Here is a 24,950-nt window from a genome sequence, read left to right on the forward strand (position 1 = left end):
AACAGCTAGATCAATATCTAGAAACAACTCATATTTCATTTTGATCATTATTAATTAGTGTTTTTTTTCTTTTCTTAAAAATGTAATATTTTATATGCATGCTAATGGTGTAGATGAGGAATTTTGCAGTAAATAGGTAGGCTACAAAATTACTTCAAATCTCCCAAAACACAGCATTAATGTACAGATGAGAAGTAAAGTAAAAAAAAAAAAAACATATATATATATATATACAGTGGGTACGGAAAGTATTCAGACCCCCTTAAATTTTTCACTCTTTGTTATATTGCAGCCATTTGCTAAAAAATTTAAGTTGACATATTGACAAAAAAACACAGAATTGTTGACATTTTTGCACATTTATTAAAAAAGAAAAACTGAAATATCACATGGTCCTAAGTATCCAGACCCTTTGCTCAGTATTTAGTGGAAGCACCCGTTTGATCTAATACAGCCATGAGTCTTTTTGGGAAAGATGCAACAAGTTTTTAGCGTATGCACGTTTGAACACAATTTAAACAACGTAGGCCTATTATGCCATGCATTACTTCTACTTATATTAAGTTGCTAAAGCTAGTGGTAAAATATTTAACCATGTAGGCTACAAACATTTTAAATTAAAACTTAAAATTGACAAAAACAGCCGACTCTCATCTCATGCCTTTTCTTTTGCATTTAAATTGTATCTTGCATGTCACAAATAACTTGTTTTTCCACCTCCACGAATGAGACAAGTGTTGTTCATATGTCGCCTTTTTGAGGTAAATTGTATTTTTCCTTGCTTTACCTCGGTCTTGAAGTAAAAAGATGACTGTGAAAAAAGCAGTATTTAATTAAATATATTTATGGTGAGATTACTACATTTTATTTAATGAAACGCATTTATGGTGAAATTACTACATTTTCAAGTCAATCTGTGTTCATTTTGACCACGAAACATGCGCTGTCACTTTAATTCAGCGCGTGCAGCACAGCAGAAATAGACTCGGTGCGGAAACGATCGCGGCACTGCTGTATTGTATAGAGAGCCTAAGTCCCTCCCCTTCCGGTCGACCACCATGGGACCTTATTTCGGAAAAATATTGTATGGGAGTCAATGGCGAGAGACAACAAATATTTTGATCTCGTTTGAATTGTGCCCTGATTTACACATATGATGTTTGTCAATTTAAAAGATACATTTTAAAGTCAAGAAAGTCGCAGCTTGATGTAAAACTGCTGAGGTATAAGACTGTGAAAATACGTAATTACAAACACTACAAACCCAAAAGGCGCACATGTGACGTCATACCTTTTCTCTCAATGAATGAAGCTAACTTTACTGAAGCTAACGTCTGTCATGTTTTCTATAGTCTTACATTATAATCGTAACGTTACGCCGTCATGCCTGAGTGTTTTGAGCCAGAATACACACATACGAGCAACGGATCTTGTGACGTACATAGTGCGAGACGAGAGATGTAGTTCATTGAGCGATTTTCACATAAAACTAAACGTTACTCTTCTGTTTTATGACAAACTGCGACTTTCTTTACTTTAATAATTACCTTTTAAATTGACAAACATCATATGTGTAGTTCAGGGCACAGTTCAGATGGAATAAAAAGATAAGTTGTCTCTCGCCATTGACTTCCATACATATTTTTTCCGAAATAAGGTCCCATGAGCCGGAAGCGGAGGGGCGGGACTTAGGCTCTCTATATACATATATTTGCAACCGTTATGTTAACAGCATTTTATTTCTGTTGTAAGAACAGCTATTCAGCTGATGGACACCGTGCTGCGTTGTCATGGGAACATCCCAGGTGAAAATAATGAGGAAATTACGTTGTCTTTTGTTGCTCCCTTCATCAAGTGCGTTCCAAACGGCTACATAATGGCACACTAGTGCCCAGCTCACTCCAGAGTCCCACTTCAAGGGCTCTGCCGTCTGCCCTTCGAAGGGAGCAGGGCATAGGGATGCTCACGAGCTGTAAGCAAGCACGTCCCAGCCGGGTTCGTCACTGATTTGGTTCCCATGGAAACATTTCCGCTGTGTTCTGTGTTATTTGCAGCGCGTTTCTGTATTTGGTTGTGTTGTGTGAGTATTTGGAGCACACGTGTGTTGTGAAACTGAGGAAGATGTTTTCTTAATTTGCATGTGTTTTCTTCAGTTGCAGCGCGTTGAGCTCTCTCGGCCACCGTATGAAAGGGTTCAGAGCCAGTGCTTGTTCTGTAGTTTGATGCGAGCGGCGACTGGTAACCAGTGCAGTTTTATGAGGAGAGTGACGTGAGTCTCTTCGGCTCGATAAACACACTCGAGCTGCAGCGTGTGTGTGTGTGTGTGTGTGTGTGTGTGTGATGTGAACTCGAGCTGCAGCGTCTGATCAGTTGCAGAGGTTTGACAGTGAAGCTGAAGACAACAGAGCTTTACTATAGTTCAGTCTGGACACAACAAGCAAGTGAGTGAGTGTGTGTGTGAGTGAGAGAGATTCAGTGAGCACAGTCTGGCCATAGAGAGAGAGAGAGAGTGCGTGTGTGTGTGTGTGTGTGTGTGTGTGTGTGTGTGTGAGAGAGAGAGAGAGACTCAGCGAGCACAGTCTGGTCATAGAGAGAGAGAGAGAGTGTGTGTGTGTGTGTGTGTGTGTGTGTGTGTGTGTGTGTGTGTGAGAGAGAGAGAGACTCAGCGAGCACAGTCTGGTCAGAGAGAGAGAGAGAGAGAGAGAGAGAGAGAGAGTGTGTGTGTGTGTGTGTGTGTGTGTGTGTGTGTGTGAGAGAGAGAGACTCAGTGAGTACAGTCTGGCCATAGAGAGAGAGAGAGTGTGTGTGTGTGTGTGTGTGTGAGACTCAGTGAGCACAGTCTGGTCATAGAGAGAGAGTGTGTGTGTGTGTGTGATTGTCTCTGTGAGGATGTGCGTGTGTGTGTGTGTGTGTGTGTGAACTCGAGCTGCAGCGTCTGATCAGTTGCAGAGGTTTGACAGTGAAGCTGAAGACAACAGAGCTTTACTATAGTTCAGTCTGGACACAACAAGCAAGTGTGTGTGTGTGGGGGGGTGTGTGATGGTGTGTGATGCGAACTGTTCATGTACATTTACATACATACATGTATTGTGAATATCAGAAGATTCTGTGTGTCTGTTTGATTACAAACTATAATAGACTGTGTGTGTGTGTGTGTGTGTGTGTGTGAGAGAGAGAGACTCAGCGAGCACAGTCTGGTCATAGAGAGAGAGAGTGTGTGTGTGTGTGTGTGTGTGTGTGAGAGTGAGCGTTAGTGTTTGAATTTTAATTAGTTTATTTTCCTGAATTCTTTGATCAACAAGAAAATCTCTAATTTATTAATATTGAATATGACTCATATGTGTAATTAAACTTTAATTAAAGTTATTATTATTTTGTGTGTGTGTGTGTGTGTGTGTTTTCTAGTGTGGATCACGGAGTAGAGTTAATGATGGCATCAAGACTACACAAATGTAAGTCCTCAAACACAGTTTTAGTGTGTGTTGTTGTAAATGTTGCTGTTGTAATGTGTGTGTTCTTGTGTTCAGATGCCGTTGATCTCACACTGGATCCAAACACAGCACACACTCTCCTCGCTCTGTCTGAGGAGAACAGAAAAGTGACGCGTGTGAGAGAGAGTCAGTCGTATCCTGATCATCCAGAGAGATTTGAGTGTTGGCCTCAGGTTCTGTGTGGAGAGAGTCTGACTGGACGCTGTTACTGGGAGGCTGAATGGAGTGGAGGTGCTTATATATCAGTGTCATATAAAGGAATCAAGAGGAAAGGAGTGAGTGACTGTGTGTTTGGACGTAATAAGAAGTCCTGGAGTCTGAGCCGCTCTGATCACGGACTCACTGTCCTTCACAATAGTAACTCCACTGCTGTTTCTGCTGGTTCAGGATCCTGTAAGAGAGTAGGAGTGTTTGTGGACGTGTCGGCCGGCACTCTGTCCTTCTACAGCGTCTCACGCGACACACACACACTCACACACTTACACACATTCACACACACATTCACTGAACCCCTCTGTGCTGGATTTAGATTTGATACTTATAACTCTTCAGTGTCTCTGTGTCACATTAAACAACAAACACACTCTGACTGACACACACACACTCACACGCTTACACACATTCACACACACATTCACTGAACCACTTTATGCTGGATTTACAGTTTATTATAACTCTTCAGTGTCTCTGTGTCACATTAAACAACACACACACTCTGACACACACACACTGTAAAACAAATTACAAAGAAAATGTAAATGAATTACATAAACATTAATTGTCATTTCTCCAGTTGTGTAACTGATTGTGTGTGTTACTGCATTATCACCGTTATTGATATTCACACACTTTATTTGTGCACAATGTGTTATTAAAATCCTTCAGATGATCTGATTAAAACTGCTGGATCTCACAGGATTATTATAATCAATAATGTGAGATGAATAACACATCATCTATATAATCATAGAGATAAGTGTAAAATGAACATTAATCTACTGTCACCTCCAGTATTTCACTGTTAATTCACACGTTTTATTACAGTTTAATCATGTTATTGTAGTTTATGGTCAATAAACGCTTGTTCCTGTTTCAGTCTGAACATGTTTCTTCAGTTGTTGATCTTTGACTGTTATTTTCATTCATGATAAACGTTTGTCACCCTGAGTTTCACTGTTTTTACACGTTTGCTTTTTAATGTCCAGTTTTGACTGAATCATTTTATGAATCTTCATCAAAAGAGAGTTTGGACTGAATCTAATACAGAAGAACTGTTGAACAGGAAAGTAAATGAGTCTGGGACAAATAATCATGAACAAGAGTCACTGTGAACACTTCAACATCTGATTCAGTTCATGAACAAGAGTCACTGTACACACTTCAACATCTGATTCAGTTCATGAACAAGAGTCACTGTGAACACTTCAACATCTGATTCAGTTCATGAACAAGAGTCACTGTACACACTTCAACATCTGATTCAGTTCATGAACATGAGGCACTGTACACACTTCAACATCTGATTCAGTTCATGAACAAGAGTCACTGTACACACTTCAACATCTGATTCAGTTCATGAACAAGAGTCACTGTACACACTTCAACATCTGATTCAGTTCATGAACAAGAGTCACTGCACACACTTCATCATCTGATTCAGTTCATGAACAAGAGTCACTGCACACACTTCAACATCTGATTCAGTTCATGAACAAGAGTCACTGCACACACTTCAACATCTGATTCAGTTCATGAACAAGAGTCACTGTACACACTTCATCATCTGATTCAGTTCATGAACAAGAGTCACTGCACACACTTCAACATCTGATTCAGTTCATGAACAAGAGTCACTGTACACACTTCAACATCTGATTCAGTTCATGAACAAGAGTCACTGCACACACTTCAACATCTGATTCAGTTCATGAACAAGAGTCACTGTACACACTTCAACATCTGATTCAGTTCATGAACAAGAGTCACTGCACACACTTCAACATCTGATTCAGTTCATGAACAAGAGTCACTGTACACACTTCATCATCTGATTCAGTTCATGAACAAGAGTCACTGTACACACTTCATCATCTGATTCAGTTCATGAACAAGAGTCACTGCACACACTTCAACATCTGATTCAGTTCATGAACAAGAGTCACTGTACACACTTCATCATCTGATTCAGTTCATGAACAAGAGTCACTGCACACACTTCAACATCTGATTCAGTTCATGAACAAGAGTCACTGTACACACTTCAACATCTGATTCAGTTCATGAACAAGAGTCACTGTACACACTTCATCATCTGATTCAGTTCATGAACAAGAGTCACTGTACACACTTCAACATCTGATTCAGTTCATGAACAAGAGTCACTGCACACACTTCAACATCTGATTCAGTTCATGAACAAGAGTCACTGTACACACTTCATCATCTGATTCAGTTCATGAACAAGAGTCACTGCACACACTTCAACATCTGATTCAGTTCATGAACAAGAGTCACTGTACACACTTCAACATCTGATTCAGTTCATGAACAAGAGTCACTGTACACACTTCAACATCTGATTCAGTTCATGAACAAGAGTCACTGTACACACTTCATCATCTGATTCAGTTCATGAACAAGAGTCACTGCACACACTTCAACATCTGATTCAGTTCATGAACAAGAGTCACTGTACACACTTCAACATCTGATTCAGTTCATGAACAAGAGTCACTGTACACACTTCATCATCTGATTCAGTTCATGAACAAGAGTCACTGCACACACTTCAACATCTGATTCAGTTCATGAACAAGAGTCACTGTACACACTTCAACATCTGATTCAGTTCATGAACAAGAGTCACTGCACACACTTCATCATCTGATTCAGTTCATGAACAAGAGTCACTGTACACACTTCAACATCTGATTCAGTTCATGAACAAGAGTCACTGTACACACTTCAACATCTGATTCAGTTCATGAACAAGAGTCACTGCACACACTTCATCATCTGATTCAGTTCATGAACAAGAGTCACTGTACACACTTCAACATCTGATTCAGTTCATGAACAAGAGTCACTGTACACACTTCATCATCTGATTCAGTTCATGAACAAGAGTCACTGCACACACTTCATCATCTGATTCAGTTCATGAACAAGAGGCACTGTGCACACTTCAACATCTGATTCAGTTCATGAACAAGAGGCACTGTACACACTTCAACATCTGATTCAGTTCATGAACAAGAGTCACTGTACACACTTCAACATCTGATTCAGTTCATGAACAAGAGGCACTGTACACACTTCAACATCTGATTCAGTTCATGAACAAGAGGCACTGTGCACACTTCAACATCTGATTCAGTTCATGAACAAGAGGCACTGTACACACTTCAACATCTGATTCAGTTCATGAACAAGAGTCACTGTACACACTTCAACATCTGATTCAGTTCATGAACAAGAGTCACTGCACACACTTCATCATCTGATTCAGTTCATGAACAAGAGTCACTGTACACACTTCAACATCTGATTCAGTTCATGAACAAGAGTCACTGTACACACTTCAACATCTGATTCAGTTCATGAACAAGAGTCACTGTACACACTTCAACATCTGATTCAGTTCATGAACAAGAGTCACTGTACACACTTCATCATCTGATTCAGTTCATGAACAAGAGTCACTGTACACACTTCATCATCTGATTCAGTTCATGAACAAGAGTCACTGTACACACTTCAACATCTGATTCAGTTCATGAACAAGAGGCACTGTGAACACTTCATCATCTGATTCAGTTCATGAACAAGAGTCACTGTACACACTTCATCATCTGATTCAGTTCATGAACAAGAGTCACTGTACACACTTCATCATCTGATTCAGTTCATGAACAAGAGTCACTGTACACACTTCATCATCTGATTCAGTTCATGAACAAGAGTCACTGCACACACTTCAACATCTGATTCAGTTCATGAACAAGAGTCACTGTACACACATCCCTATCCGGGGCCAGATATAGCCATCTCTTGATGGTGGAATCGATTTCCTTTTCTGTGGCCGCAGACGTCAGGTGGTTGCGCCTCACAGCCGCTGAAACATACATGCTCTGAAATTAGTTTCTGTATCAAAAGAAAATATGGCTATTGGATTTTAAAGGGATAGTTCACTTTAAAATGAAAATTCTGTCATCATATACTCACCCTCAAGTTGTTTCAACCCTGTATGCTGGCATTCTTCAAAATATCTTCCATTGTGTTCAGAAAGAAATTCATACAGGGTTGAAATAACTTGAGGGTGAGTATATGATGACAGAATTTTCATTTTAAAGTGAACTATCCCTTTAAAGGACAATTACATTAAAACTGAACACAGAACCTATTGACAGACATTAGCCGCTTTCCGACCAAGTAGTTACAGGAACTTAGTTCTAGGAACTGTCCACTTCTAAACAGTTCTAAGAACTATTCTCCCCCAAACTCGGTTTCGCTGTTTGCGTTCGCACTGGCCAAGTGGCCATAGGAACTGGTAGGAGTGACGCAAGCACGGTGACTTTTATTTTGACGGCACGACGGACCTTTATTTTGGCGGCGCTGAGAACGTCAGAGCAAACAATGCTCGCATTCTCTGTGTTTATTAGTTAGCGATCTGTCTAACAGTACTGTTTAATATGTTATTAGATAGAACTGTTATAGAAAGTACACAGTATATGAAAAAAGGTTATTAGCCTATGCCGTGTGGTTGATGTCCAGTGTTGCTATCTGGGCAGATAAACATAATCATGTTTGGCTTGGTCCCCTCAAAGTTGCGTTGGATTTTCTCTTCAGCATAAAGGTTTAGAGACCCATCTATCACTGTTTTCCATGTTTGTATAGTTAGTTTATGGAGTAAATATATAGGCTATAATCTGTGTGTTTACATTGTAGCTGTTTTAAAAATGGCGGGTGCTGGTGTTCCGCGTGCGTTCGGTCAATCAGCGTACACTAACGTCACGGGTAGTTCCTATAGTGCTGGTTTAGACCGACTCTGAAGTAGGACCTAAATTAGTCCCTACAAATGGAGTTCCTAGAACTAAAATCGTTCCTAGTTCCTGCGGTGCGAACATCCGACATCCGGGTACTATAGCCAATAGTTCTAGGAACTGTGAAAAGGTTCCTCCGGTCGGAAAAGCTATTATGTAACATCTACACAGAGACTGTAAATTGATGCAGATCAGTAGTGAGTCTGGCACCATCCTCCTACCAGGTTCCAATATGACTCCAGGAGAAATCCAGTCTAAGCAGTTGCTTTTTACGGAGTCATGTGCAATTCAATAAGGACAGATATATGACTGCACTTTTCTTTTCTTTTTTTATCTCAGCCTTAGTGCAATGCTATGATTGGTTCAACACAATAAGGACATTATGAATCATGTGAACCAGTCATATCATGTACGTCTACACTTTCAATTTAAACTGGTCTATGTATGTATAGATCAGTTTTAGTGGAATTGTTGGTTACACTATGTTTTACGGTGTCCTTTTTACACAGTTGTAATTGTTATTTAAGAACAGAGTAAAATTATGTATCATGTACTTACTATAGTGTTAGTATTAAGGTTTGGTTTAAAGTTACTGCATGTAACTATTCATAATCCACTGTTATTATTACAGTAAGTACATGTAACATATAGCAAGGACACTGTAAAATAAAGAATAACAGAATTGTTTTTCTTCTCTCCCCCATCTACCTCCTCTACATATACCTTCTTCATGTCCCCTCCTCTCCTCTTTTTCTTTCCTCATCCCCCAATTTCTCCACCCTCTCCTCTTCCTCTGCTTTTTTCTCCCTCCCCCTTTCCATCCCTCACATTTCCATCATCTCGTTCTCCTCTGCTTTTTTCCTCTACTCCCCTTGTAACCTGAATTTAAATACATTTTAATTATTCTTAAAACTTAAACCACTCTTATGGCATTAAGTAAAACTTACCAATCACAACATCCCGTAAGCGCAAGCGCTGGAAACCAATTTTTCCATTTATTCCTCTCATATTGACTTTTTTGGCCAAATCGTTAGTAACCAGTCCATGCATAATCCTCCAAATGCACTCATGAACATCCACCCCACCTTTGAGAGCCAGTGCGTGTACCTGAAATCATAATGATTTTTTTTTTAAAGCAATGGTTTAATACATCATGAAATGCTACGAATACTATAGGTGACACTGGTAACATAGAGTTCTCTCTCTCTCTCTCTCTCTCTCTCACACACACACACACAAAAATACATTACAAATTACATCCGTCTGTTAGAAAAGATTACAATTTTGATGTAATTTTGTCTGTATTTGTTCATCCAAGCACAAAAAGAAGCAGAAGAGAACTCAATTCAGTATTTGCGTGCATCTGAGATGTAGCTGTCTGTGTGTGAGTGCTTTGAATGTGTGCACACAGAGAAGTCCGAACTACCAAGGACGCAAGTCCGAAGTTTGCGTACTTGGTATTGAGAAACAATTTTTTACATTTTTAATAACAACCTTAACGGCCCTGAACAGTAGTTCAATGTCAACATTGTGACAACGCCGTAACAACCTTCACCACACAATGTAGTTATGGTGACCTTCTGGCCATGTTGTTAAAACGTTGTTAGAAGGTTGGGTACGTTGTGCCAATGTTCTGTGTTTGCTGGGAATTGCTGCTACACATTTTTGTATGTTAATCCATCAGTTATGTCACTTAAATTGAAATAAATAAATGGCTGAGCCTGTGATATAAAATAAAGATGTCTGATGTCATCTAACGATAAATGTTAAAGATGTGCCACAATGTATAATCGTAGATGTTATTTAAAATGTTGTAATTCACTAAATGTGCTTCGATAACATTTATCGTTATCGAAGCACACTCATACTAACAGTAAAATTCAAAATTATTACTTACCAAACTTCGCTCACTTTGTTCTAGAGGTACGAAGTCCAACCGTTATTGAAGTCAGAGCCCGTCTACGAAGAGCCTGCCCACTCCCTATTAAGTCCTATTGTACCGAATTTTGGTTGTAGTTCCACCAGAGTTCCACTGGGGGCGATCGCCATGAGTGCAAAATGAATGGGAGTCTATGGCGCTAGACGGCTAAATGTGTCTCTTTCACCCGATTGCCGTTGAGAAATCTCAGATTTGATTGTAGGTTTTGCAAATTCAACATGGGTTATAGGTCGAAAGTTGAATGAACGAGTACTTATGTCCTTTCGATTTCTTACAGGTTGAGTTGTTGTTGCCCATAACACGCTAGTATTCTGCTAATGAACGCTGATTGGTCAGTGAAGGACTGATTACGACCAGAGATACCGCTTGATGGCATCGTGTCATCCGCAGCAGGACCAGAAACAAACCAAACAGAAACTCTTCTAGCACGTGTGTTTACCTGTGTCAGCTGTGTCGTGTGTTTACCTGTGTCAGCTGTGTTGTCGATGCCTCGAGAGAAAAGAAAGTGCAGAGCGCGAAAGCACCAAAGTGACTGAAGGATTGCCGTAAAGCAGTATCTCTGGTCGTACGATGTGTATGACGTCATTGACACTTTAAAAGACTTTTAAAGCAAATAAGTGACTCTAAAAAATCTAACACCCAGCAATGTGTAATTTCTTTGCATCTCCTTTCAAATACAACATTCAAATTACTAGACAAAAAATTATATCATGAGAAAAGTGGATTTTGATTGATATAGCGCCATAGACCTCCATTCATTCTGCACTCGCCTGTGAGCGCCCCCGCATGGACAGAGACGTGTTACTGCAACCAGTCCATAAACCGGAAGTAACCGGAGAGTGCCAATTCTCTTCATATTAGACATTCTCTGGTGAAGTGCAGCCTCAAGTGCATCAGTGCCACTGCCTGCCCGCCCACTTCTTAAACTGCGGCGGCGCTGGATCCGGAAGTATCAATATATATTTTTAATTTGGGTTGAAGCGTTCTAAACCATTAACTAAATCGGCTAAATCGCAAGATTACACAGTTTCAATTGAAGATAAAATATTTTTAAAAAAAGAAAAAAAGGAAAAAGTACAAGATTGAGTATAAAGACTACAATGATGTACAACTACAAACCCATGAAGCATTGCATTTTAGGCGCACTATCTGGGTGCGCTTTTCTAGATGCGACCTGATTGGTGTAATTTATTTATTTATTTATTTATTTATTTTTGTGCCATATTAGGACATTTTAAGACCGAAGAAATGTGTGCAAATTGGTCTTATCTTGTGCATGAAATGAGACAATCAAACAATTAAAGTTCTATTCCATCTTGCTTTGACCTTTCACACTAACACACAATATATATATTGCTTACTTATGTTGTCCTCTATTGTAAACCTCTTTGGATAAAAGTGTTTGCTAAATGATTAAATGTAGCCTAATGTAAATTTAAAGTTTATGTTGTTTCATAATTATTCATTAAACCTTGTTGATAGAGAGAATAAACCCACGCTGCAAACAGGAATAGGGGAAACAGCTGTGTGTATGAAAATATTATTAATTATGAAATATCTGAAATTACATTTTAACTATGGGATAAGTCTGGCCACACATATGTGGGCCACATTTCTATATGTTATATGTGGGCCAAATAATACACTTAACCACTGGCTCATATCCTGTTTGCCACCTTAAAGATGGTCCAATCTCCCCATAACCGGGCCATGTTCGGTTCACATGCCTCATGCCAGAGCTGTGCTGGCTTCATGCCAAATCTGGGCCAGAATTCTTTGCTATTTAATATCTTATCATTTTAATAACTTAATATTAAAATTCCTGGAGTGTCAGATGACAAAACACGTAAAAAATTAAAGGCCGAAAATTAGACTGATTATTTTTGACACATTTAGAGTAGGCTAAATATTGCATATTGCAACCAAAAGTGAAGAATCAAAAATGGACACAAAGCTCTTCGTTCATCAGTATCTTCATGTTTCATTCATCAGAACAACTCATGTCTTCACTCTCCTCTTTAATAAACATCTGTTCAATATTGTGTCACTCAGATTTCAGTTGTTTTCACATGGACTTACTCTTGTTTGAATGCCTGGCTTCATCTCGTCATTTATCAGGGTGAATTCAAACTCTCACACTTTCTCAACACACAAACTCAAACACTACATGTACAACATTTACAGCATGTACTGAACATTGATGAGTGTATGTATATGGAATAATACGATCTGTCTGATGTCCTGCAAGATTGCTCTCCTTCTTCTTCTTGTGGTGTTTTATGAATGTCCGCCCTCTGCTGGCTGAAGTGTGCATCACCACGATTGCTGAAATATTCATATTATTATTAATAATAATAAATGTATGATAAAAAAAAGAATCCGAAATTCTATTCACCAGCCCTGTTGCTTTAAAATACTTTTTAGTGTATTTCCCCACTGGCATATCAACATGAATTATGAATTATGCAGTAAACTGGTTGAATCTTCATCAGAGTCCTGATACACCGAGCTCATGATCACTTACACATCAGAGATTCAGGCCTTCTGTGATACAGATTTTATCCAGATCATTTATGCTCTGAACATGTTTCAACACTAGAAAACATTCGGCTGGTATGTTTGAAAAATCTATAAACTAATATTACCAAGGAACATAAATAGCCTAAATCACTCACTGCTCTTAGTTGAATATGTAATTGAGGAGCATTAACCTGATAAATCGGAATCTGAACATTTTAACAATGTGGCAGAAAATAAAGTAACAACATGAAAACTCCAGCTGATGATGAGGAGGATTGTGATGATGATGATGATGATGATGATGATGATGATGATGGTGATGATGACGATGACGATGACGATGACGATGATGATAAAAGATAGGCTATGAGATATTATGGCTAGATTCCTGAGAGTTTCCTAAATGGACTATAAAGAGGATTTTTAGACTGAAACCAAACTGACATTTAATATTCTATAAAAAACTATCACAGTAAGACATTGTAACATTAAACAAAAGGAAAAACAGCAGAGCACTCATTAAACAGAAAGAGAGAGATTTCCTATAAACTCCTGTGACTGAGAACACTGGACAACTATAAGCTCATGGTAATATTAACATTAATCTGCTTTTGCTAGAATAAAATAATCAGCTTAATTCATATCAGTTTATCTGCCAGGTTTAAAAGTGATATATTCATGTATATGTTTTACTTTTTAATTAATACAATGACAAATGTTCCCCGCAGTAGATGATGATGTAGGCTTATGGCAAGCCGTTTTAGCATATAAAACTATGGTTTGACTATCCATCAATATATTTTGAATAGATATGATTGCATTTTGATGAGTCATAATTATAATTTGACTAGTCAGAATGATAATTAGAGATATCTGCAAATATCATTTCACTATTAAGAAATCTGATTTGAGATATCTTTAAATACATTTTGACTAGTAAATTCTCCATTGAAGATATCTGTAATGACATCATAAATATCTTCAATTTATGCATCACACATACGCAAAGGTAATTAGAGGTATCTCTAATTCAGTTTCGACTAGTCACAATTATATTTTAAGATATCTGAAATGCATTTTCTCCTAGAAACTTCTCGTGAGACTACATTTACTTAACTCCTCCCCCTCACCTGAGCCCCTCCCAGCCCAATGCTAGGCTAACTGCTAACAACAGTAACGTTAGTGAGAGAAAAGCTTCTGGGTGAATTACTTCAGGGATTATTAAATAATATCTGGACGCCTTCAAAAGGTCTGTGATTTTAATAGAATCATGTTGCAAAACAGACCAACTGGAGTGTAATGTTCAATAAAGACAGATGTCCGCAAACTGCTCGTCTGAATTTATTTATTATATGTTTTGAAAAGACAAGAGTGAAAAACAATGGAACACAATTGAATCCACAGCATCTCAACATGATCCTACTTTATGATATAGAATTGGACCAAAACCTTCTTGAGTCTTCTCTGCATACTTCACTTTTACACGTGCCCCAGCTACATCTTTGTTTTCATTTTGATTTACTTCTGTATATAAAGCAGTTTAAAATGACCCAAAGACGCAGGACCTTTATCATACAATTCCTAGACAAAACAGCAAATGACAGCAATTTCCAAGGTAGGATTGGTTAAATGAAATGTTTGAGGTGGGGCTTAGCAAATGTGTATTTGCATGCATGTTTAAGATATCTATAAAGTAATTTTGACTGGTACGAATGTTAATTCCAGATATTGATTTTGAGTAGTCAAAACTAAATTTTGACTGGTACAGTCGGGTATTTAATGCAAACGCGGCTTGCCATAGTAGCCTTCAGTTCCGCGTCATCACGTTCAGCTCAGTTTGGGGCGGAGCTTTTTAGACTAACGCATGAAACCGAAAGCACAGCAGTCGTGGCAGATGATGACTGTAGGAGTCATTTCAGAAGATTCAGAAACAGAAATGTCTCCATAGGTTACGGTAAGTTCGTTAAAACGTTTCAAAGCTGTAGTGTCAATAAGGAGCAAATTTAACTTTAAACACGTGTTCAAACTCAAACACGTGATTGTAATGTCAATGTCATGAGATGTTTTATTATAAGTTGAACTGTTTTATTAATTGACAAAACTGGTAAAATGAAATGTACTTTTTTTTTTTTTTTTTTTTTTGCATTAGTGACTGCATTGATTTATCCTAGTGAAGTTTATTCTAGTCTTGAGATAAAGGACAAAACATGTCCAGCACACAAACGCCCTCTTTATGTTAAAAATAAAGAAATTAATCAAAATACAAATACTTAAAAAGTTGCATCTAAAGGAAATCTGGATACTAAGGACATTCATTGCTTTTATTTTTAAACAATTTCTTTAGTATTATTTTAAATACATGCTATACTTGGAAAATAAATGTAATTTAACCTGTCTTCGGCATGAGGTCACACATTAAAAATGCTAAACAAAGTGTTTAAAAATGCAACAAGCAACAAATTAAAAAAATATAAATTTAAATCGAAAAACAGAGATCTGTCATATACCAAACAATACAATATTGAATTATATTTTCTAAGTTGTGTCCTCAATGTGAATCAATTCATCGATTTTTTCTCTCTCCATATAATTCTGCATAAATCAGGCAATGTCATCATGGTCATCTTCCTCTGAAGATCTCATAGTAGGACACATAGTCCTGAAAGTTTTATATTTTTATATTTACAAACAATGTTGAAGTCTCTGCAGTCACAGCTTTAACATGACAACTCTGTCTTCATGATGGTAACACTTTACAATTTACTTGCCTTATATAGCATCATTACATCCACTGTCACTTTGAAATCTAAATTGATAATTCTAATTTTAAGGGATATTGCAGTTCTTATTATAAATAATTAATTTGTGCACATCATTGTTTTACAACATGTGACTCACATGAGATCACAGCAATAGCAAACCCTTAGTTGTCTTAATTTGTTATCTTGTCAATCAGTTGTAACCTCAGTTGGACCTTTGTCAACTCAGTCAGTATTTAACACTATCAGATGAAGGTTTCTGTTAATTTTGAAAGAAATATTTTATTATTTTTTCCATTTATTGTGTTAAAACATCAACTGAACTACATGATATTATGTCTGATTTGCCTAAGGACATTGATAATATAAATGTTTAATATTAAAGAAGAAAAAGTATTAAGGAATTTAGGAACTGGAATTTTCATTATAACCCAAACCCAGGGAATTTTTTATAAATTTTATAAAACTTTTTTAGAGAATGTAGTTTATCACTTAGCTCCTTTACTGAAAACCCTTACTAGATAATTGAAGACTTTAGACTGTTGTTGGGTGAATCAAATTAAAATAACTTGCTTTTTATTGCATCTGATGGAGTTGACAAATTAAGTTATGAAGTGAATAAATGTACATTTTTAGAAAAACCTGTTCCCTTACACGGTTCATTAGCTGAGACCTTTGTCTACAAATATATAAATTATTAATAATGTATTATTAAATAATAAAAACTAACTTCTAAAACATGTTTGCCCCTTATCTCAAGAATCAGTGAAAGGTAAAGTTTTGACTGGGTGTCACACATTACTCACATCAGCGCACACAAATGTTTTTTTTTCACATTCATTTTTGAATTCTCAAATTTAATTTAATAAAAAACTTTTTTTTTTAATTTACTTCAGTTGTGAATTATGTTTGTCCTCTGTGTCCACACACAGGTCTGAAATCAAGTCTCACATCATGGAGGAAGAGAAGAAGCAAACTTCCTGTAAAATAAGTGTGTGTGAGGAGACAGAGGAGGAGAACCGGACCTGTAAAATGAGTATGTGTGAGGAGAGAGAGAAGGAGGTGGATCTCCTCCCTGATCTCAGTGATGGACCTGCTGTGACCTCTGACCCTGTGTGAGTATCATGAAACTGCTGAACTGTCTACTATAGTGAAACTTGGATGTGAAATTACTTAACGTGGTGAATCACTTATAGAAGTAACTTTCTCTGAAATGTGGACAATAGTAAATGAAAAAAGAAAAAAAAATGAAGAAAATGTTAAGGTCTGTAAAAATTTGAAACACCCCCCAAACATGCAATTTTTATAGTATAGTTAGTAAATGAAATGTAGCCTGGTTTATTTTGTTGCCAGTTTTAAGCAATATTCTGTATTTGAAAAGATACTGTATGCAACAACAAAAAATATTAAATAAAAGTATTTAGGAATCCTCTAGAGTAACAATGACATTGAATGATCTCTCTGTAATTATAATCCAGAAATATTATGTTATTGTCAAGTGGGTTTGTAAGGAACAGCTCCATTGATCCATATTGTTCTTAATAAACCCATTAAGCTCAGAACCCTTTGAACCTCATACACAGATATGTTTTTACTTCACACACTTATATTATACTAAAGGGCCCAATAGAAAAGGATGTCTCACAAGGAGTTAATATGGACAGTAACAACACTAGATAAAGAGATATAATGCTCAGTAATGAGAGATGCTCAAAGGGATTTTAAGGTATAAGAACATGTTAATGGGCAGGTGTAACCCTTACAAAAGCTTTAAACCTGCTAAAGTATCACAATGACATTAAATCACATTATAACCCATGTTTCGTTTTATTCTGCAACTTCCAGCCGCAACTGAATTCAGCTCTTGCATTACATGTGAGAATATTTACTTCCATATGGTAAATACTGTGGTATAGCTGGTATTTTGAGGCTTGGGTATCTGCGACAGCACCCTAGCGCTGGTCAAGTCAACTCACCCTTATTTATGTAGAGCTTTATTCAACACAGATTGTTTCAAAGCAGATTTACAGGGATAAACAGGAAAGAAAGGATTCAGAGATGTAAACAGAGTTCAATTCTGCTGTAAAGCAGCTGAAGTCAGTGACGATTCACTCATGCAGCACTAAATGGGACCATGATAAGACTCAATTTATATTTTTATTATCTTCAAAAAAAGGAGGAAATACATTTGAGCTTTTCCCTTAACTCTTAGATGCCTGAGATTTCCAAACTTTACAGTAAGTACCCAAGTATCAACAACAAAGACAACATGCTCATAATGGCATATTTTGTCTGTATTAATAAACTGTTCGGTTTTACAGTGCAGACAGATCATTTGCATCCATCTGAAATATTTCTGTCTTTTTCTCAGTATCATCAAAAGGAAGAGAAAGAGAGCAGCTTCTCAAGTATCCGATTGCGTGTCCATGAAGAGTAACAGATCCACGATTGATCCCCGTAATCTCATTGATAGTGCAGTGAACATTGACCCTGTGTGAGTATCATCATGTAGATAATAATGTCGGCTTATGTGTGAAAGTGTAAGTAAGTGAGTGATAAGGATAAAGAGGGATCATCTGTGATTGATCATAACTCATGTGTTAGGTGAGCGTGCGACGAGTAGGTGGTGTTTCACTGCGAAACATACTGGATATCGTTTCCAATAGAAATGTGACGTGGTCACATGTTTTAATGATGGACTGCATTTATATAGCGCTTTCACAGACCTATGGCCACCAAAACGCTTTACATAGCCTCACATTCACCCATTCATACACCGACGGCGGTGTCAGCCATACAAGGCGCCATCCAGCTTGTCGGGAGCAGCTGGGGTTAGGTGTCTTGCTCATGGACACCTCGACACTTGGTCAGGTGGAACCGGGGATTGAACCACCAACCTTCCGGTTTGTAGACAATCTACATGAACCACCGAGCTGTAAGGCTGTACACTAACTTTTTTGCACCTAGCACTGGTGCTACAGAGGTTAAAAGTTTTGTAGCACAAGCCGCACAATTGTAGCACAAGTATAAAATGTTTGTTTCAATCTCTGAAAACAGACACGATAATTATTATTATTATTTTTAACCCAAAATAGGATCTTTTGAGCATTAGTGAGTTCATGCATGTAATATAACGTCTGCTTCCTTCATACTCGTAGCCGGAGGGCGCCCCTAATGCAGAAAGTCCACAAGTGAGATTCATATAATTGTAACGTTCCAGGAAATCCCTTATATGGACAAAATCATCCAGCTATCACTGTAGCAGAATAAAACGCAGATAGAGATGCTTTGACTAATGAAACATGAAGACAATACACATACAATTGCAAAAAATATATGGTTTATCTGTGTTCTTGTAGACATCTCTTCATAAGAATAAAGTATATTCATATAATGAAATGCTAATCGGCATAGCCTTTATCACTGAATAGTAGGGGTGTAACGGTACATGTATTCATCCTGAACTGCCATGGTACGGACGTCATAGAGTCTGACGACAACAACAGTCAGTCACAGGCCATCCACACTTTAATCCAGAAGGGGGGGGTGCGGTAATGCAACGCTGTTTGCTAACCACCACAACAGGAAAAAGAGGCTATCTATGCACCAACCCAAAACAAGAGTTTAGATGGCACGCAAGAGCTTCGATTAATGTTTGTTTGTTGGTTGTTGGTCTTCTAGTCAACTGAACAGCTTCTTTACCACTGGGTGACAAACAGCAGATGGACCCAAGAGCAGAAGAATAACTTGCAGACTTAAATGACTGAACAAAAGGTGTTTTTACTGAAGAGTCCAAGTTTAAAAGTACAACAAAAAGGAAGCCAAGCTTCCACAGAAAAAAATCCAAGAAACAAAAGATGAGCAAAAGGCAAATCCTAAAATGCAACAGACTTAGCTTTCTTGACAAGGAAAAATTAAAATAGGCCAACACATACAAGCTAATGAATCCCACATGTGGGAGAAATCAAATAATAATGAGTGGCAACACAATGAATTTTACAGAAGCTGGGGCCACCTAGTGGCTAGGAGAGTCATTACAGGTCAGCGCCAACTACAGGCAGGGAAAGTCATTACAAGCTGGAGCCTTACAGTATGACCATTAATGATTAAGTATTTTAAGTTGTTTACGCTGACAAAATCACTTTGGCATTGTGCCGATTTGTGTCGTGACTCGGGAAATGGGAAGCCTCAGGTGCCGCTTCACTCACTGTCTCTTTGTGGAAAGGTGAAGTAGGCTCCTTTTCACCGTCTCGCTCATCCGCATGTTAATTAACTCTCACACGTAAAGAAAATGACAGCGTAGGCTATGCACAACACGTTAATCAAACCAATAAGTTTGAAAAAAGCCATTGCATTTTACCCCACAGCATTAGTCAATCTATCAGTTAGAGTAACAAATCAACAACTCCTTGATTTTTTATTTGAAGGAAGCAGGAATCTGGGGGGCCGGACATGTAAAAGTAATGAAGTCGCATCGAACCGTGACACCAAAACCGAGGTATGTACTGAACCGTGACTTCTGTGTACTTTTACACCCCTATTGTATAGAATACTATAAAATAATAGTATTCTGCCTCATTCTGTAATATGAAGCATCGTCAGACCACAAAAGGAATGTCAAACACTCGGTTTGTAAAGCTACTCACAAGTTTGGGAAGATGTTTGGCGCGTGTTGCTTTTTCAAATGCATGTTAAAAGTGACTTAAATTCACAGCACTTGTAGAGATAGAACAACATTTACTGATTGATCCACTTTGATCACAGTGCTGCGATGCACCATGAAATTGTATTTAATTTAATAAGTCATTAATTAATTAATTCCATAATCGCACTAAGCCAAATCACGATTTTTGTTTAATTTCGGTTAATAGTACAGACCTAGATTAACCTCACATACAGACAAACACACAACCAACTCTCACTTCACACAAACAAGGGGTTCTGTCTCACACACATGCAAAACTTTATCGCACAGCCCTGCCCTGTTTTACATTTTTATTGCTGAGTACTCGGTGAATCATTAAAAACAAGACCTATGTGGACTGTGCAGTGCACTGTGCCAAAGTCCCCGGCTTCAACACATTTCGGCCTCAAGAAATATTCACCCAATACTATCCTCAGAAGAGATCCAGTCATTTGATAATCAGTACTGAGAGCTGATGAGGAAGTTATTCTTAGATGTGAAAAATTATTTATAGGGTTGTAAAAGTTAAACTGTTTACTCGTCTGATTAAATTAATTTGAGTAAATTTTGTTTACACATTTAATGTTTTATATTTTTTAAATATAAAATCTTCAAAAAAATCTTCACAGGTGATTAGAACTGATCAGAACCACAGAGAGTCCTTGTTCACACACACTGACAAGAGTTTCTAGCAGAGCACTGGTTGAACATTACCGTAAAGGATAGAGGAAGACCTTTATGAGGCAGAAAGCGCCATCCTGTTTGTCTTTTTTTTATTTTACAAAAGAATTCTTACTCTTATCAGTATGACCTTAAATGACAGAGTATTTTAAGTAGTTTCTGCTGTTATAATGACACACAATCATTTGGCATTGTGCCGATTTGTGTCGTGACTCGTGGAAGTCTCACTACAGTCCTGTGATGAAACATGCATGTTCTTGAAATGGGAAGCCTCAGTTGTCACTTCATTTGCCGCCTCCTTGTGGAAAGGTGAAGTAGGCTCAGATGTAGATGGCACATATTCTCCCTCTCACTCATCTTTCCATGATTTCTTGAAAAAGCATAATTTTGAACTTTGTGCATCTGCCATTGTCACTGCATGTTAATGAACTCTCATACGCAAAGCAAACTAATCTCTGCAAAAGTTATTTTTTCTCCATTATTCTATTTATGTTGTACTTAACACAAGAAGTGCTTTTCAGTTTTTGTAGCTGATTATGACCAATTACCTTTTGTTTGTTTTTATCAGTCCTACAAAAAATATGACCTAAGCAAGAGTGCGTTCTGTTTACTGTTTAGTGCTTCATACACTAAAGGAGGCTGTACTGTACCAGCTACCTCAGGGGAGACTAAATGCTGCTAGGTAGAACAAACTGTAATTTGCACCACTGTCTGTTCAAAATATATGAAAAGAAACTAGCATTGGGGATTTATTGCTTTTTCCTGTTGTGCTGAACTCATATATTGAACCGTGACCCCAAAACCGAGATGTGTACCGAACCGTGACTTCTGTGCACCGTTACACCCCTGATAACTAATAATAATAATTATAGTTAGGAACTGATTCAGTATTAGATTAATCACAAATAAATATTGTCATTTATTGACAAACTAATTATACTGTTGTTGTTATGTGCATATGTGTGCTTTCTTAGGTCTGTTTGACACCAGAACGGTAAACAGTGCATATTATTTTCAACATCCATGTTAACAGATTAGAACTTTCACACGGCACGGTGAGGCACACAACAATGCGTAGCAAAAGCAGTGGTGCTGTGTACGATTCTGTGTCGAGTCTATTTATTTATTTTTTTTGCTGTGCTGTTCACGCTCACTTAAAGCAACAGTGCATTTTTCATGATCAAAATGAAAATGGATTACTGACACCATCAGCTGCAGTTGACTCTAGAAATGCTGCGATTAGTCCTGAAATCACAGTGTGAATGCACTAATTCATCTTTGCATACTCACAACTTTTGTGCTGCTTCTGCTCTGCTCTGCTACGCTTCTAGTGTAAAATGGGCTCTATGCTTCTTTCTATAATTTCTCTGTTACATGTTTATTTACACTGAACTTATTTTTGTCACCTTAGATGCATCAATATCATATTCAAACAATCCTTTACATATGCTGGTCATTATCTACCCCAAATGGGGGCAACATGTATCTTACTAACTTACCATCGGTCCTAAAAATAACCTTGAGGAAACTCTATATGGGATGTCAAGAAATTATTTGGCTATAATAAATATAAATCATGTTATATTTAAAAGGAGACTCATTATTAATAAACACTTCTTTCTAGAATGTGGTATGATTTCAAATCAGAAATTTCATATTAAATATATAATACATGTCTCTATTATTTTCTGTTTGTTTTTGTCTCTCTGTTCGTCTTAATGTGTTTTCAGTGGTGTGAGAGCTGACCAGATCAGAGATGTGTCCTGTCAGACCAGCACATCCTCCTCCTGTCAGAAACACATCAGTCATCATGACACAGAAGCAGCCCTGCAGCTCGATTCTCACCAGCCAGTGCATGATGATCTGCAGAGAGTCAAAGACCAGCACAAAACCAGCATGAAGAACAAGTATGAGAGCTTATTTGAGGGATTCAAACTACAAGAGAATCAGACCCTCCTGAATAGGATTTACACACAGCTGTACATCATAGAGGGAGAGAGTGAAGGGGTGAATGAAGAACATGAGGTGCTACAGATGGAGAAAAGTTACAAGACACTCCAAGACACTCCAATCAACTGCAATGACATCTTTGATCCTTCACCTGAACTAGGATATGAGGAGAAGAGAAGAGAGAAGAAGGACAAAATCAAGACTGTTCTTACCAAAGGCATCGCTGGAATTGGAAAAACCGTCTCTGTGCAGAAGTTCATTCTGGACTGGGCCGAGGGAACAGCCAATCAGGGTGTAGATTTCATGTTTGTTCTTCCATTTAGAGAGCTGAACTTGATTAAAGATCATCAGTACAGTCTTCACAGACTTCTGCTGGACTTTCATCCTGAACTTCAAGATCTGGACCCAAAGATTTATGATGAATGTAAAGTTGTGTTCATCTTTGATGGTCTGGATGAAAGCAGAATTACACTGATGTTTTCAGACAGTGAGAAAGTTTCTGATGTGACTGAGACTTCATCAGTGGGTGTGTTGATGTCAAACCTCATGAAAGGAGATCTGCTTCCCTCTGCTCTCATCTGGATCACCACCAGACCAGCAGCAGCCAATCAGATCCCCTCCAAATACATCAACCTTGTGACAGAAATTCGGGGATTCAATGACCCTCAGAAGGAGGAATATTTCAGCAAGAGAATCAGTGATGAGCATCAAGCCAGCAGAATCATCTCACACATCAGAAGAGCAAGAAGCCTCCACATCATGTGTCGCATACCCGTCTTCTGCTGGATCTCAGCCACTGTGCTTCAAAACATCCTGAAACAAGATCTCAGTGCAGAAATCCCTCAGACTCTGACTGAAATGTACATACACTTCCTCCTCATTCAGACTAGTATGAGGAACCAGAAGTATGAAGAGAGAGATCCAGAGAAGCTCCTGCAGTCCAACAGAGAAGTGATTGTGAAACTTGCTGAACTGGCTTTCAATCAGCTGATGAAGGGCAATGTGATGTTCTATGAGGAGGACCTGATTGAGAGTGGCATAGACGTCATGGACGTCTCAGTGTATTCTGGGATTTGCACTGAGATCTTTAGGGAGGAATCTGTGATTTATCACAGGAAGGTTTACAGCTTTGTACATCTCAGCTTTCAGGAGTTTTTTGCTGCACTGTATGTGTTTTTCTGCTATTTACACAAAAACAATGAAGTTCTGAAAATATTCCTTACAGGAAAGTCCAGAACTCAGTCTGGGAATGTTCCACTGGATGTGTTTCTTAAAGGAGCAATCAATAAAGCCTTGACAAGTAAAAACGGACACCTGGATCTTTTCCTTCGATTCCTTCATGGCATCTCGCTGGAGTCCAATCAGAGACTCTTACAGGATCTCCTGATTCACACAGAGAACAACCCAGAGAGCATCAAGAAAATAATCCAAAACCTCAAACGAGGTCAAAAAAACAATATCAGTCCTGAAAGATGGATGAATCTGTCATACTGCTTGATTGAGATGAAGAAAAATTCTGTTGTTGAAAAAATGCAGTCGTTTTTCAAATCTGAAACAAAAAACAAAAACCTTTCTCTTGCACAATGTTCAACTTTGGTAAACATGATCCTGATGTCAGAGGAGGTGATGGATGAATTTGACCTTAAAAATTATGCATTCAAATCAAAAGAAGGTCAAAAGAGACTGTTACCTGCTGTGAGGAACTGCCGAAAAGCCCTGTGAGTGTGATGATCTAATGATATTACAATATGAACATAGTTACGTTTAACAAAAGTTGTAATGAAGGTTTGATAAATGTTTTCTGGAATTTTGTTCACGGTCATAAAACACAAATGACTGTAGTTAAGTGTTGTTTTCATTTTCAAACCAATTATTGATTAATAC

General features: G+C 37.9%; 1 protein-coding gene across 1 annotated transcript in view; it reads left to right on the top strand.

Moving 5' to 3' along the window:
• LOC307166749 (uncharacterized protein) overlaps positions 1 to 24,950 on the top strand; it is a 206,856-nt gene that overhangs the window by 159,679 nt on the left and 22,227 nt on the right. The gene's annotated exons all lie outside the window — the stretch shown is intronic.

This window comes from Squalius cephalus (assembly GCF_949319135.1).
Source record: "Squalius cephalus genome assembly, chromosome: 1".
NCBI lineage: Eukaryota > Metazoa > Chordata > Actinopteri > Cypriniformes > Leuciscidae > Squalius > Squalius cephalus.